Source organism: Ambystoma mexicanum, chromosome 5p, assembly GCF_040938575.1.
Source record: "Ambystoma mexicanum isolate Mex_15411 chromosome 5p, UKY_AmexF1_1, whole genome shotgun sequence".
In the NCBI taxonomy this organism is placed as follows: domain Eukaryota; kingdom Metazoa; phylum Chordata; class Amphibia; order Caudata; family Ambystomatidae; genus Ambystoma; species Ambystoma mexicanum.
This window is the reverse complement of record NC_090930.1, coordinates 848,370,712-848,384,702: the sequence shown is the minus strand read 5'-3', so window position 1 is coordinate 848,384,702 and position 13,991 is coordinate 848,370,712. Positions and strand designations below refer to the sequence as shown.

Here is a 13,991-nt window from a genome sequence, read left to right as displayed (position 1 = left end):
TGCAAGTTGATGCAAATTCGCAAAACTTTTGACTGGGAACTTGAATTAAAACTGCCAAGCTAAGTCACTCTGACAGCTCAACCGGCTCGCTTGTTCCTTCAAGCAGCATTAACTCATTGTTGCTGCGGCGCACCCCTTGCTGCGGCACCCAGTGTATGTGGGGTACATCGTCTTTGACAAACCCCAGAGAATCGCAAAACAGTTTGGGATGACATTGTTTTGCTCGTCCATTATCTTTTCATTCCATTGATAACACTTGGTCGGTTGTATTGCGGTATAATTTCATATTGAGCTTTACTTGGCCATTCAGGAAATGAGTCTGAATTTCCAAAGAGTGCAGTAAATGGGGACCAAATCCCACATATCGAAAACTAACCTTTTAACTGTACTAATGGACAAGCACTGTATGCATTGGGACAGTCTGTCGGATGCTGTAATTCAAAGTGAAGAGGGAACATTGAGCCCTAATGGATAGAGGAGTAGGAGGATATTCTGTGTAGAGTAGCTGTTTTACAGCAGGGGCAGGAGCCCCTGATGAAGTTCTATGGATGTTGAGCAAATTTCAGAGAACGAAACATGTTGGGCTGTGCTTTTATGTATGAAGAAATACAGTGAGTGGTCATTTGTATAGTGTATACAATTGTGGTATACTTACTGATGAGTTTGTATTAGGATTGAATACCTTGAACATGACAGCACTGATTTTAGGATTTTTTAGGCTGTAATTCTTAGCATTTGTTTGTATTTTTATGGTATATGTTGGTTTTGATGACTCTTTGCTGAACTGTTTAATACAATGATGTCTAATAACTGTCTAATGGAATGTGCATTAATCATGTGTTTAATTAACGTGAGTATGAGCTTTACGAATATCCTAAGTATCCTGTTTTCAGCACTCCAGTCAGCTTTCTAGTTTCTTGAATGTCTGAAATGTCATCAGCCAGATCAGGTCCGACATATACTTCCTACAAAGTCCATTAGCCATCCCTGCCCTGGGTGGGTTTACCTCGGGTCACAAGGCAACATTTTGTTTAGGGTCACTGCAGCAGTCCTGTATTTCCACACTTGTAGTCTCTAGAGGGTGCCATCACGGTCCCCAAATCACTTCTGCTTAGTGTATGAAACAGCTGCATCTCTGTGCCTGTGAGCTCGCCTAGCGGGCTAGAGCTCAGCAGTGGCATGTCTTGGTAGTCTGACATCTTGGCCGCCCACCGTTATTTAACATCTCTGTTATGTTTTGTTATCTTTTCTCCATTTTGTTCTTCTCTTATTATTTGTGTACTTCGTGGTGATGTGACTCAAGAATTACAGTTCATTTATTTGCTATAAATTAAGACAAATGGGCCTCATCACGAGTTGGGCAGTATCCCGGCGGTATTACCGCCGGGTTACCGCCAGGGCTAATTGCGTTACCGTCAACCCCCCGGCGCCATTAGGGCCGGATCACGGGTTTGGCGGAACAATAATTCCCCATTCCCCATTGGTCCCAGTTGGGAATTCCCCATTGGACCCAATGGGGAATTTTTGGCGTGATTACTGTCAGCGGTATTACCACGCGGAAATTGTGCTGACAATTCCCGGCTCATTTACCCCCAGCTCAGAGCTGGCGTAAATGCTGTCAAACCCATTGATTTGGCGGACTCTTAAATGCGACGGTAATAGCGTTACCGCTGCATTTAAGTGTTACCGCCAAACTCGCGATGAGGCCGATTGAGCCTTGAAAATGTTCTTCAGTGTGAAACAGATTGCATTCTTTTCTAATTTTAACATCATAAAAATGGCGATCTATTTTGGAGGAATGCCAACCTGAACCATATACATGTACTAACAGGCAGAGGTCGCATGGCTATTTGCTTAGTTTAGTGCCTTTACGTCTCTCTTGATGTCACAGAAAGCTCAGTTGAGCTGAGGAGCTTATATACAGGGACGTCATTTGGGAGTGGCCAGGGGTCGCAGTTGCGATCCATGAGGTCTCCCCTGCTACCCCTGTGGTCTCCCTTGCTACCTCTAGAAAAAAAAGATTTTATTTTCTAACTTTTTTGTTTGTTTTTTTCCTTTTTTTTAATGTAAAGGTCCTAGGCTGTGGCCAGTGTCATGTGGCGCTTTATTTTTGGAGTGTCTGAATTTCTTGTCCAGGCCTCTTTAAAAAAAAAAAAAAAACGAGGTTCCACAAGTGTATCACTTTGAGCAGTGACGCTAAATAAGAAAGAATAGGAATTACAAATCATTTGTCCATCTGGAATTCTATCCAATAATTGCTAGACTCATAAAGGTTTATTTCGGGGGGGCGAGGGGGAGTCACTGATTTGGCCTGTTCATAAATACCTCAACTCAGCCTATCACACATCTGAGGTCGATAAATGAGTACAAACACAGGTTGGGTGATATTGTATGTATATTTGATCTATATAAAGCGCTTAAGCGTATGTGCTATATAATAGCATATCGTTATCATTTGGCCTTGGACGTCTGCTTACAGTCACAGTAATTTGGTAATATGGTCCTATACACAATGATATTAACGATACATATGGTGATCAATGCTTGTATGAAATGTATATAACATTATAGGGATATTGCATCCATATTTTTCGTAGTGTACTTAGGAACAATATGTGATGCCCCTTACTGTTTTGTAAAGGGGTGAAAGATCGTGTTCCATCACTTCCCGTGATGTCACTTCGAGGCGGGGGTTAACTGAGATCACTTCCTGTGATGTCATCAGAGGCCAAAGGTCATGTGATGTCACTTTTGCTACCCCTGGCATTTTGGTGAAATGACGTCCCTGCTTATATAAGCAAATGATACTTTGGACAGCCACCTGCTGCTCCAATGAATTCATCAGGCACTGCTTGGATCCCAGCTGAAGATTGTGCCTCAGCAGCGTGCAGAAATTAGGAACAGGAGACAATAAAGGTTGCCTACGCATTCAGCAGATCAAACACACGCCTATGTGGACGCAGGACAAGACGAAAACGAACAAAGTGGGGGATACGCTGCTGCGCCAACCACACAACCTCGGCTTGGCCTCTGTTACCTCTTTTCTTAGAAGAGACTGCTTCACGCACCATATTAATGATAATTGGATAAGAGAAGGTGCAGTTTTAATTTTGCTAATGACCTCTACTGATTGTGTGTGAACAGAGCAGTGAGTTGAAGCCAGAATGTAAATGGAATCTTCCTATCTGAATAAACGGTACTTCAATTGGTGGGCATGTAAGACAAGGTGATGACAAGGTGAAGGTAAGCCTTAATCCATGTCCTTGCCATCATCTGTATGACTCCACACTTTTGGGCTATGCCTTTTTGTGGGCTATCAAACTCTCCCTTTTTGTACACAGGGCTATCTAACATGCCTTTTTGAATTCTCACACAACCAATAGCATTAGCCTCATACAGTACACCACAGCTTCTGCTGGTAGCCTCACGCTACAAGTATTAGGGAGTTTTAGTTGTGTCTGTTACTGTTGTGTTTACTCTGCCATAATGAAAGCAAGGTATGCTAGGTTTCACTCTACCCTCTACCAGAGACCTAGTTAGGCACAGAAATGCTCTACTGAACGTTCAAGCTACAGGGCCACACCAGGGGGCAGTAAGTTTAGCATTTACAAACCTTAAATGATAGAACATAGCACAGGCAGCTATAGCAACATGTCTTGAATATATCCCCAGTCATCAAGGTTTAATTCTTCCATGTTTAGAAGAGCTTGCCGCTTTCAGACAAGCCTCAGCCACTAAACAGAAAATCACTTGTTCCGTGCCTTTAATCACCTGTGTGCATTACCCATTCTCCACAGGGACTTGCGTTCCGTTCTTAGTTACAATGTTGTCAAATTCGAGCACTGCAATACATTTGTTCACAGCACTCTTCAGGCCAAGAGACAACCTTCTTGTATGTATTTCGGGGTTGTAAAGGCAACAACAAAAATGGCGTGGATAGCAAACAAATACCTCTGTTACTACTCCATTATACAAACCTAATGGGGACTTAAGGGCCTAACAATGAACCTTGTTTTTGTATCGAATAAAACACCTCGGAAAAAGTTCCAAGCATTAAAACTGCAACACATTTATAGTCCAGCCTTGCCAAAAAAAAAGACCGAGTATTCTTCACCCACACAAATCAGATGCATGTATTGCTGTTCCAATTAAGCAGATGCCTATAAAATTCACAGTTCAAAAGGTAATTCCAATCAACTCTTCTCTACCCAACGTCCTGTGCTTCACGTACTGTGAAAGCATTGCTCCTACTATGAAAGATGGATCACTGTTCCTCAAAACGTGCATATCTGTATAGCATGCCCCACCTATGAGAGGGGACCCTTGTCCCCCATTATGGGCATTAAGACCACCAATGGCAACGCATTGAGCATTCGCGATCTGCAGGCCACGAAGACCCAAGCCTGGCACACAAAAGATGCACGTGGGGCTTCCGTCTTCATGGCTCGCAGACTGATGAGCAAGGAAGCCAGAGCATGCAGCAGTTAAGTCGAGGGGGTTAGTGGGAAGGGGCCACGCAGTGTGGTCGATGAGTGCGGGGGAGGAACCCCCCAAAAAGGACCGGGAAAGGGGCCGGGAAGAAAAGACCGACCTTGCAGATGCAGCCTTCATGGCAAGGATTCTGCAATGTCCGTCTTTTGTTCCTGGCATTTGGGCATAGATCCAGATTCAGGAAGTTCTGTAATTTATGATGATAGAGCCACTGCTCTATTTTGATATTGGGAAAAGTAAAAAATCCCTCCAAAGCATAAACGCATACCCTAGACTAAAGTACCATATCCATCCCCAGAAAACATTACCCGCGGATAATACATGTTACAATGGGAATCACATAATAATGAGATATTCTGGCGGCATAATGATAAACAACAAGGCTGAAATTAAGTGGTTTGTAAATGACACCAAAACTAATTATTTAAGTATCAATATCTGAGGCTGTGGGATATACTCAATAGTACCCGTCTCCCAGGCTGTATTAATAGGCCCGAGTGTTAACCGCTATTAAATCGACAACATTTCGTTTGTTCTCTTGGGGTTTGACTGTTATAAGTGGACTTTTTATGTGCGTGTGTGCTGGTGGTAGCATGAGGGTAGTGGCAGGGGCAGAGGCGTTATGGGGGATAATACCTATTTAAAAAAAAAAAAAAAAAACAATACAAAACCAAAGGTCGATTTACAAGACTCAAAATACAAGACCACAAACTAAATGTGGTCAATTTAATCACATACAACCGGCCCAGAGCCAAGGGCCTTTAACAAGGGCTGCATGGCATTAACCATCCTGTGCAGCCCAAAAGCACTCAAACACTTTTAATTTATGAAAACTACTTGTATGCAAGTATGTTTGTATGAATGAAAAGGAAAAAACCGAATCCAAAATGTACACCAAAAGGAATGGGAGCTTAAATGAATGTGACCTTTTTTTGTTTCCCTGGTGTACACTAGGCAGCAGTCCAGAAGCAATGGGGAAGAGGGAGGTATGGTAAAAGATGTTCTGAAATTGGGAGCATTTGGGGGCCAGGCTGAGGTACAACAAGCGCAGAGGAAAGGAGAAGCCAACAACCTGCTCAGAATACAGAATCACAATCGCCAGAGATTCAAGCAAACAGACAAGCAAAAGGGCCGTGGCAATATAAAAATCATTAAGTCGAACGGTTAAAATTGATGGGGAATTTTCATTTCACCAAATACTTTACCGTGCTAAGGAATTAATGACAAGTTTGTAAGAAAACGTGTTGTTTTGTGTATTGAAATGCACTACGTGATGTAATGCAAATGGGCTTGTGTAGCGCCCTTCTTCCACTTAGAATGGCACCGCTGTGTGTGGATCTGCAGTCTTTTGGGTAGGATGGCATTCTATTCTAGACAGAGGGCTTCGAATGTTAGCCTTTCAGCAACGGGAAGCCAGTGAGATTGTGTTCATGCTGATGATGCAGGTGTCTTTTTGGAAAGTTTAAGTAATATTCTGGCTAATGAATTCTGAATTCTTTGTAATCTTAAGAGTGTATTTCTAGGAAGACTCCAGTAAAGTGAGTTATCATAATCAAGTCAAAAGGTTAGAAATGCATTCATCTCTTGGACTTGATGACTAAACAAAAGTTGGTTTAGGAATTTCTTTAGTTGGCGTATTGGGCTACAACGGAATCGTCCAAAAATGTCGACCTGGGAACTGCGACTTTTTTTTTCTTTTTAACCCCTCCCTTACACCATATATATATATATGTTGGGGAGGGGTTAAGTGTATAATATCGGGGGAGAGGCTTTGTGGGGGGTTTCCCCCCGCATATATATGTGGTGTAAAGGGTAAACAAAAAAAAAAAAATAAATAAAAATAAATCAGCATTTCGGCCATCGCAGTGATCACCTAGATCCGGCTAAAACAGACATATGGTGGTAAATACATTGTCAACCACCTTAGTAACCTGGAGGACAAAAGAAACTTGGCTGTCAATGGTGATGCCTACATTTCAGATTTTGTTTAGGTTTGGTGAAGTATCAAGGACAGTTGGGCAGAAGGCATTGACTTTTAAAATGGTGTTGGTTCATCCAGTCACTTAGAGCAGACAAACTTGCAGAAAACATGAAATTAAATGATGGGGATACTACTTTCAAATGTGATAGAATTCGGGTTTCGTCTGCACATGTGTAAAAATGCATGCCATAGTTGCTAAGGAGTTTTGTGAGAGGTTGAACAGAAAACAGGTAAAGAGAAGTGTGGATATAGAGGCCTCTTGAGGTGCGCCACACAATCTTTAAATGATTCAAAGAAGTCAACAGCCACTGATTGGGATCTATTTTGAAGATAGCTTGTTATCAATGAATGGCCTCAGCCTGTGATGCCAAGGTAATGCAGTCTACCCAGGGATTTAGTGTGGTTACTATGTCAAAAGTGGCAGAGACCTCCAACAAATCCAAAATGCCTATACTTCCGCCGTCTCCCACCCTCCTGTTGTCGTCAACGATTGAGGTGACTCTGACAGCTGTGCTATGGCCAATATGTAAACAAATGTAAAAATAATGTTGCTATGCTCAAACGTGCTAGCTTGTAGTCCATTAGTGCATTTTCAATCGGAATTGGATAGATAAGTGTATTTATTCTGAATTAACAATCATAAGAGAAAGAAGTCATATTTAGAGGAAACGCCTCCAAGTGCCAGAATGTGCTGAGGAAATCATCATCATCATCAGGAAGAGGGCATTTTACGTTTCTAGTAAGAATAATAAAGATTTTGTTCTGAAAATAATTAACTATCTCATCACAAAGATGCAGAGAAGTTTAGATGTCTTGAGAAATGTAGTGGTAAGAACATCATCCAAAATCTTGAGTATTTCTATGTAAGTATATTTTGCTGATATTATATTATTTGAATAGCAGGCTGGAGAGGAATGATAGGACACAAGGGTAGTCGGTAGTGTGAAAGAAAGCTGAGAAATCTTGTGAGGAGCGAGGAAATCCTGGAGCGGTGTGCAAGGTTTAGCAATCTGGAGCCTTGGGTCAGTGCCGTTTCATTGAAATTGGGAATCCCAGATTGCAGAAGGTCTCAGAAACTGTTAGTTTCATTTCAACTAGTGATCCTATGAAGACCACATATTCCAGGATTTTAGAATAGTAGGGGATGGAAGACATGCTGGTAGTTGACCACACATTTCAGGTCTACTGATAGTTAGAACTGTTGCTACCTTGAGCCATACAGGGAATTTCCAGTGGCGAGGGGGAGGTTACTGAATGGAAGTTGCCTCGGGGGGAGGGGGAGAGGAGGGAGGGTTTGTTGGTGGAATGTTTCAAACATGTTATAAAATTCAATACATTTAAAAAAAAAAGAGAGGTCTGAGAGCTAGCAGCAGTTTAGTGATTATTGCTCTTTGATTGTTTACTGAGCAAAGGTGACCACTGGGGTGCATGTGTGGTTGGCAGATCAAGATATGGAAAATACCACTACCATTTTTTTGGGATTCAGTTCTTTATCGAGTATAATACAGTTAAAACATAAAATAAAGATATGCAGTCCATCCACCCCTCCCACTAAGGCCCTGCCCACATAGTAGACCAACAATACAAACAGATCACAGAATGTCTAAAAATCCTAGTCAATATTAATCAATCCCCTATAGTAATCAATCTATATATGGAGTTGATTGGGAATCTGGTAGAAAAGTGTGGCACTGGCATTCATCAATATGTGGATGGCACTCACTTTTACCTAAATACTCAGTGGTGAAGGGAGAACAGCTCAGTGGCAATGCGCGGGTCTTGGAAGCAAGACCACGCTGAGCTACACTGGTTTGAATCCCAGATCTGAGCTTAAAACCGACCTCTGGTATTAAGCGTGTTATAAATACCTGCACTTGCACGATCCGAATGTACAAGGCCTATCAGGCTCCTTCCTCCTTCCCACCTCTTGCCTTGTTGCACCTTGAAACACACACGTGTATATAGGCGCATTACAGATTTAGCGAGACTGCAAGTTTTGTATGCAGCTGCATGCAGCTGAATGGGCTTAGGCAGACCTCTACAACATTACCATGCTTTGATGCATCAAACAGTTTTTACCTGCTGATCTATTTGGATCTACTGTGCAAGGTTAATTGGGGCACTGCCATTTTAAATGTGATTACATCTTTGAAGTCAGCATTTCACACTGCTGCTTGCTTACCAGTGGGTGCTAGAAGGAGTGATCATTTCCCCCATCCTTCCTTTGCTTTATTGGCTACCATTTGAATCAACAATTAATATCAAGTTGTGCTAGATTGTCTTCAAGGCAGTGCGGCTTCAGCAGCTGTTATGCCACTCAGATTAATTGATTTAATCAGGTGGCACATGTGAGATTAGCAGCGAAACCTTAGCCGTCTTGACATTCATTGTGTCAGAAAAGCTTGTGCATATAAACAGGAATTCTCTTGTGATATTCCTCGATTCTGGAACTCCATTTAAGTTCCATACACCTAGCCCCCCTTGTAACGCTCACCTGATTCCCGCAGAGGCGCCGGTCTTGACTGGGTGAATGCCGTATCTTCAAAGGTGATGTGTAACACACGGTTGGCTCTTTGGGCTGGACCTCTGTGCACTGTATGTCTGACTCGAAGAGTAAGATGTCTGCAGGTAGAAAATATGGGATTAATGAACTGGGGTTATTGGGTGCCTCTCTCCTCTTCCCTTTCTCTTCTCCTGTAGAACCCCAAAGGTTAACGCCCTCACCTTAGGTAAGTGAACGCCGAGCTCTCCATCTGCCTCGGGGCAGGGTGCCGTAACCAGTTTCTTCACTGGATAAGGGTGCAGGCCTCTTGACCTCAGAGGACTGCTGTCCGTCGTTAACTGCACGAACGGTAAGTTCTGGGCACTTCAAATGTCTTAAAAGTCTTTTGTAATGATATCTCTTGTTTTGCAGGGTTCCGGCGATGGAGGATGGTGGGCTGATGAGAGTTGAGGATCAAACCCGCGTGAGGAATAGAAGCGCCTGGAAGCACGTAAGTAAGCGCTTGTAGCCTGCTTCACGATGCGCACTAACTGTCCCTTTTATCTTGCAGCTACAAGTTCAGAGCTTTAGAGAAGCTGAAGGGTGCTGGAATACCCACTGGATTCGGCGTGGGAAGGAGGAATGGCACGTGAGTAATAAAGTTGCCCAATGTCTTTAAACGCACCTTCTTTTGTCTTTCAGATGCGGGATGCAGCGCCGAAGGCCTCCGGAGCGTGCGAAGAGCTGGTAAGCTTTTGTCTTTCAGATGCCGGAATGCAGTGCGAAGACCTCCGGAGCATGCGAAGAGTAGGTAAGCCTTTGTCTTTCAGATGCCGGAATGCAGCGCGAGGCGTTGGTGACAGCCGATGGACCAGGTAAGAGATGTGCTGCCACTGAAGACCGTAGTGCTAACCTGTTCTTTCTTTGTCTTTACAGGTGCTGCTGAAGACTGGATTCCAGGATGGTAAGCCTTTGTTCCCTTAGGCCCAGGATCAGAAGCAGAAGACACAATGAGCGTTCTGCTGCAGAGAATGCAGAATAACACAAAGCAAGATTCATCCATCGGGTGTGGTTTAAATAGCCTCCTGTAGTGCTTAGGTGTCTCCTTCCACAGCCACGCCTAGGTAAGAAAAGAGTTCCTGCTTTCCAGAAGAGTTGCAGTGTTCTGAACCTAGGGAGTGGCTCCTGCCCCACCCAACAGGAAAAGTAGTCCCAAACAGAAGAGGATCAGGGGTTCAACTGGCAGGTAAGTAAGCAGCATGGTCTACTGCAGGTAAGTCCACCCAACCATTATCAGCCCAGCGCTTCCAGCGCTGGGACTGGGCATCTTTATGAGCCTGGTGCCACTGGCGCCAGGACAGGGTCCAAAAGGTCCCAATTGGGACTGGCTGGCACTCGGAACCGGGGTTATGGGTCTGCTTCCAAGGGAGTCGGGCAAGTCCTGATCTTTTGGAAGCAGAGATCATGACAGCCCTCTCTTTTTATCTTTAGCAAGGAACTGACGACTTTGCCCTAAGTATTTATTCGCTATTGTTGTATTTTTTGGTTGTTGGTAGGTTGTGGGTTCCAGTTTGATTTTCTGTTGTCTCATGGCATTTTTGTTAAGTTGGCTGTTGATATCCTTTCTGCATTTTAAGCTTTTTATGAATTGTGATGGTAGAATTATAGATCCGTACATCGCTCTGTAATTTTGGGCCAGATCCATGCTCCGCCAAATACATTTAATAAAATAAAATAGGCCTGAAGAGCACCTCTGGGTTGCCCCTGGTATGACTGTCACTGAGGGCCACCCTAGGATTATGTGCCATCCTGGTACAGGTTAGAGGAAAGACATCAACGGTCCGGGGTGTGTGACAAAAGAGAAGCTAAACAAACTTTTACAATTCTTTGCATCTGACTAACTCTTATCAAATTTGGAGATTGCTGGCAGTGCTCCTTCCACTGTGAGAACCTGGCCTGAATATTTCCAGAATAATACTAGTTGTGATAGGTAACGTATGCCTAGGTTACCAGATCATTAACCATATTGTACAATTTACTCACTTAGTGCATAATTGGGTACACAAATGTATAATAACTATAATAATTTATTGTTGTTCTGCTTAATTTGCTAGTGCGGGGTTGGTCACACGGATTAATATCTTACTCTGCATCTTTAAAACCATGATTAGTACTCTTTATTTCGTGGACTATTTCATGTATGTATATTTACAGTACTAAGATGATCAAAACAATGTATTTACCACCATAGGTCTGATTCGAGTACAAATTGGTTCATGACCACACCTGCTCTCAAAAGGGATGCAACTCCCACACGTAAATAGGGGAGGGCAAACCATCCATGAGGGAATATGCCAATTACGGAAATGATGTCACACGTTGAGAATGTGTGACATCACTAGAATATATATCAACACACACAAAATGGCACCCAACGTACTTACACACAGGCCGCCGATCATGGCTGAGTGTACCTTACTGGACATGCCCATTTGGAACTTTTAATGGGAATATATAGCCTTGCTTGATTAAATCCCGAATTCATTGACAGATACAGCTATATTACAATAAAAAATGTAGAATGCCAATTGTTTCTTATAGATCTAGGACGATACAACTGCCGCTCCTAGATTCAACATCTCGAAATCTTATTGGTGAGCACCTCTTTATCCCACTAGCAGGCCTTTAAAAATTATTCATGGAAAACTACGGGGACTAATAGCATCTAATACCTGTTTTACAGGATTCGGTTACAACAATATCTAATATTATCGGCAGTCTATGAATTACACAGATTGGCATACTGATTTGATATTGGTGAGTTCGCATTTAATATTACCGTAAACTGAGCCTAATTTCTTTTGTATTTGGTTAAAAAAAAATTACAAAATCAATACAATACGTGAAATAGAATAATCAATAATAAAAGGAAGAACAAGAGAAGTAATCTTGAAGAAATACATTGCATGTTCAATACCTTATAACATTTCATTACAATTAATAATTTGAAAAGCATCAATTCATCAAATTAATACTCTTAATGAAACCTGCCACCGCTAAACCTAAGACATCTTTTCCAAAAATATTCACAATTCAACAAGCCCAAATTATGATCCTGATCGAACATCCTTGAAAAATATTTCACCATACATGTACCTAAGGCTTCACATTCTAAAACCAAGTCTTGTGCACTTTCCGGAGGGCCCTGATTACAATATCTGCAGTTGGTCTGCAACTCAGTAATCATTTGTCTTCTAAACAATATCTCTTTTGTTAGTAGAAGGTTCCATATCAGTCTCAGTAGAATCATTCTATAATAATTATTTGGGAACTGAGACAGAATCATAGATGGGCTTTCCCGACTTCTATGGTCAAATACCGGATTATTCAACGATGGATACGAGTAAAATAAATCGGTGGTGCAAACCCAATCATAATCATACAAAGATTTCTTTACATTCTCTTGGTTGGCTAATGAAGTAGCCATATCCATCGCTAGATTCTCTAAAATAACAGAAGACCTTGCTTCCAACTGAGAGAGGAAGTCACTATTGTTCTTCGTACCATGCAGTGGTTTCTCTAAATGCTCATATATTTTTTGCCTATTTTTTTACTTATTTTGTATGATTACGATTGAAACTGGGCAAAATTCTACTGCGGTATGTAGAAATCGAGTAGTCAAATATATTATAAACAATTCACTTTAATGAGACCATGGTTAAGATAACTCAACACCATGGCATCAGTTGACTCAATCACGGATTTATTCATAATCACGGATCTATTCATAGTATTAAAAAGAATGGTGCCTTTTGTTCTGTTGCACTGGTTTGTGGGCACTGCACTCCTTGGGAGAGTTGTGTGGGTTAAGGGACTTGGGTTTAGTCACCCTAAGTTTCCTAGGGTCATCCAGATGTGGACCCCTTCCTCAGTGTGCTCAAAGAGGCACAGTTCCACCTCACTGATGAGGCCCAACAAGGCTGAAACACGTGTCTGGGGTTGCTGTTGGTACTCTTGTTCAGAAGAGAATTGCCATAGCATTTTGGTGCTGGAGTGCCCATGTGGACGGGACAAACACTGATATGACAATGGATATTTCCCTTCTGTGAAAGGTATAGTGAGCTAAAGTGTGACTGCGGGACTCTCGAATGGGTACCTCCCCAAAGAACAGGTCATTTAGCCGTGTCCGTTCTCGCAGAGGGGCGCCTATGGACTATTTTGTGATTACTATTATCGCCAAGTTAGTTCACTTTTGACAATCTGTTGATCCAATAATTTTGAAGTGAACCACGTTAATTCTGTGATTTCTTTCTTGTTTTTTTATCCTATTTTCTCTTTGTTTTCCAAATTATTCGACTCTATAATTGATCTTCCCGATTGCTGTTTTTGTTTTTCCCATTACTCCTTTCTTAGACATTCCAATGGATATGATCTATGGTATGACTTAATGATGGATGCACAAACAATGTTTGATGAATCAGTGAACACTTTTGTATTGACTACTTGCCATTGTACATCCTGTTCTGTCAGACTAGTGGTGGAATGTTGACACCAACTGACTGGTTTTATTAAAATCAAGTATTATTGTTGGGATCAGTGTAGTGTCTTTGGTGTTTTATTTTCTATAGTCAAATTCATATTTACTTTATGTTATAAAAGCATATGTTTCACCTTTCAATGATAAAAAAGCTCCTTTGCGCAATCTTTAAGCTTTTGCTATGATTTTGGGAGGTTAACTTATTAAAGTAAAAGATTGATAGGCAATTAATTTGCAAAGTACTGAAATATTCCAAGATGCTCAACCCACGTTGCTCTGGATATCTGCAGGGTGCAAATAGGTGTCCACTGAGAAACATTTAAATAAACCAGAAAGCCTTACAAGAACAGATAATGCCAGTCTACTTTGCTAAAAGTCATGTCTTGCACCTGCTACTTTGTACGTGATTCAATCTGGGTATGCATAGAACATCTTTGAGATGCACAATTTCGAAGGCCAATCGAAAGGTTTCGCTCAAGGGCATCTAAAAAATGCTCCAA

At 41.9% G+C, this 13,991-nt stretch overlaps 1 protein-coding gene across 2 annotated transcripts in view; it reads right to left on the bottom strand.

Annotated features, from left to right (window-relative positions):
• Positions 1 to 13,991, bottom strand: part of STARD3NL (STARD3 N-terminal like) — a 367,995-nt gene that overhangs the window by 239,145 nt on the left and 114,859 nt on the right. The gene's annotated exons all lie outside the window — the stretch shown is intronic.